Source organism: Pinus tabuliformis, chromosome 6, assembly GCF_031772625.1.
Source record: "Pinus tabuliformis cultivar Carrire ecotype Pingquan chromosome 6, CPIR1, whole genome shotgun sequence".
Classification (NCBI taxonomy): Eukaryota; Viridiplantae; Streptophyta; class Pinopsida; order Pinales; family Pinaceae; genus Pinus; species Pinus tabuliformis.
Genome location: NC_142292.1, coordinates 1121044402 through 1121047445, shown reverse-complemented (window position 1 = coordinate 1121047445; position 3044 = coordinate 1121044402). Strand labels below are relative to the sequence as shown.

The 3044-nt window shown below is 39.3% G+C and overlaps 1 pseudogene; it reads right to left on the bottom strand.

The window, feature by feature from the left end:
• Positions 1-496: 496 nt before the first annotated feature.
• On the bottom strand, positions 497-1507 carry LOC149262814 (uncharacterized; annotated as a pseudogene).
• Positions 1508-3044: the final 1537 nt, after the last annotated feature.

Sequence of the window (3044 nt, the reverse complement as noted above, 5' to 3'; positions counted from 1 at the left end):
TGAACATCATCATCCCGGAGACCAACCTTTTCAACAATACAGCCACGCTCGATCACAGCGATCATATGGGAGACAACCTAGCATAGGCTCTCCTTGCCAATCAAGTCGAGCGTCTTGATCACGGGTGCCTCCATTCAAATTTACATGGGCGGATACACTAGCCTCGGAATCATGATTTTCAAAACTGTCACAACCATCGCATATGTTTGCTTGTTTTTCTTTGTTCCACACTCTCCAGAATAGCCGTAACAAGTGCTTGAGAACATTACTCTGTTTTTGCCTCTTCATCTGATGCATCTGAATAGTTCTGCTTTCAAACAATGTTTAATAGATACATACTTGTCCAAGAAGAGTCCAGTAAGAATACCGACACATTTCAGCACATATCGAATTCTGCTTCTACCTCCTTTAATTGACTAAGAAGAAAACCAACGCCCTGGATATTACAGGACAAAATTTATAATCATCCACATTTTTCTGTAAATAATTAGAAAACCATAGCACAAATGCATGGCAAGCATTGCTTCAGAGTGAGGCAACCAGTGTGCAAACAGATCCATGTCAATTCATAAAGGACACACATCCAAAAATTTAATGCTGAAACCATCGTTGAAGGTATGCAATGGGAGTTCGTAGAAATGGAGCATAGCGATTTGATATATGGATTTGCATGCATCCCAACTTTTGCCCATATACTCCGATGGTAGGAAGCAGTATTTGGTGCATGATACATGAGCTTCAGCAACTGCCAATACATCACGCCTTGCACTATGTTACGTTGCCTTGTGAAAAGCAAAATTATCACTAAAAATCCTAGCATAATCTCAGAGTTTGAACTCAAAATGTTAAGTGTTACTGTGTTTGTATCTATCCACAGACAGGGATCCTCCACGTATTTTCTGTAAAGATTGGCACTGCTGAAGTTGCGTCTTAAATATTTCGCAATTAACTCAAGAGACCGAAATAACACTGGTACCAAAGCAAACTTAATGGCCATCGGTGAAGAAACAAAGACAAAGCAGTATAGAAGATAGATGAAATCCTTGGTAGCAATAAGTGACTGGAGCCATAATTGAATAGCTTGAAGATTCCATGCCCTTGGCCTCCCATATATTGAATATATGGAATAAGAACAGGAGAATCCAGTGCCCACTAATGTAAAACAGTAAGCCCGATCCGAGAGACCCCAAGAAGAAAAAGGAAGCATCGCCATTATAGCCATGATCACCACCTGCAGAAGGCTTGCAGAACCCACATATCTAACTATAGGCGAAGTTGTCTGCATCCTTTCAAGTGTATCTTTCAAATCAAAGTTCAATCTAAGGTTTAACTTAGAATTGAATGGAGTTCGGCAAAGAGGACACCAAGGCATAGCCAAGTGTGTCTGCAACTCCTGCAAGCACTTGAGGCAACCATTATGACCATAAGCTAAAGAGGCAGGGCCACCATAGGTACCAAGGTTCTCCATACACACCGGACATGTGGGCAAATTTATTTTGTCTGCCATGTGTTGTAAAGGATAGTCTTTCATTTTGTTGTAAAAAGTTCTAAAGACACTCCCAGCTACAATTGTGATTTAATGAATCAAAAATTCAATAAAGCCAAGATAACCTGCATGTCTGTGGATAATGAGAATGCCTTAATTGTAAATGCTCCAAGAGAACCTTTTGTTGATTTTTCTCAAGTACCTTCTGTTTGAACCTGCACATTCTTTTCACTCCAGCCAGGAAGTGCACATATTAAACGGACCAATGAATATTTCACAAGTAAGCTCTGTACCAAGGGTGCCACCATGATAGTTTGAAACCATATGAAGATAAAACTTGACCAAATTCATCAACAGTAGAGTCTGATGTAAGCTTTGTTTTGTGCTTGTGCTTTTACAGAGATAGGAGTTTGAAGTTTTTGAAGAGCTGGAGATAAATTACATAACTGAAACAACACATATTAATGATTTCTTCTTCAAAACATGGTTTTGAAGAAGAATCAATCTCTGACATGAGACGGAGTCTAACAACAGTGACACATGGTACTTCATACAAGTTCACTCTACTGAACCAATCTATAATTAGCTCATCTTGGGAGATTGGGAATAACTCTTTCTTGAAGAATCCAATCTCGATCAAACCTATGGGGTTGGAAAGAGGACTCAAAGGGATACCACAAGACAAAATTTTAGACCTTAGAGATCCGAAATTGCATATATACTATAGATTCAATATCGAGCTCCTAGAAGGCAAGAAAAAGTATGCATTCGAGGATCACTGCAGTAACGACCACACATCAACAATCAAGGGTAATTCTGCTACAACAAGGTATGTATGATTAGTGTTTGCATTTGAATTTTGTGTATCATCTCTAACGTATGTTTTTGCAAGACATCATGAGTATATTATTTTGTATTTTTTGGTATTTCTTATTAATGCATGTGCAGGAAGGATGACACTTTAGAACAAATCAGACACATGCTAGAAGGATATGCAATGCCAAAGTACCATTACTTGAAGCAAGCACAATAGTACCTCAGTAGCTGCAAGTGAGCCAAGGAGCAATGTCGAGTCAAGTGTCAGGTCTTGTCAAAAAGCCAGTGCTGTAAAAGAGTCATCATTTTAAATTTGTAAAAGATTCATCATGGAAAGAGTCATTATTATAAAAGAGTTGGTTTTCCTAGAGTCAAAGATGCATTATTAGGAGGTATAGGAGTCACTGTTGGGATGATGTCATGGTTTGGTTGTAGGTCATAGTGTTATTGGGTGTTTGGTCAAGTACAAGAAAATTATTGTAAATTATATTGTGTCATGGATCATTGTCCCTGGTATGGGAATCCACACTCTTGTTTCATTTCTAGTCATTATAGGGTGGTAGGGAGGTGCTGCGCAGGTGCATGAAGTCGCCTATAGGTTGGAGCCTGTGAACACTTCAGGGTGGTAGGTTGGTCTAGGATGTTGGGGCATCCATTTAGTTGACTACTAAAGAAACTAGGGCATTGGGGTGTCCCTCCAGTGTGAGTTGGAGAAGAATACTTTTATAGAATTCTAGGAAGT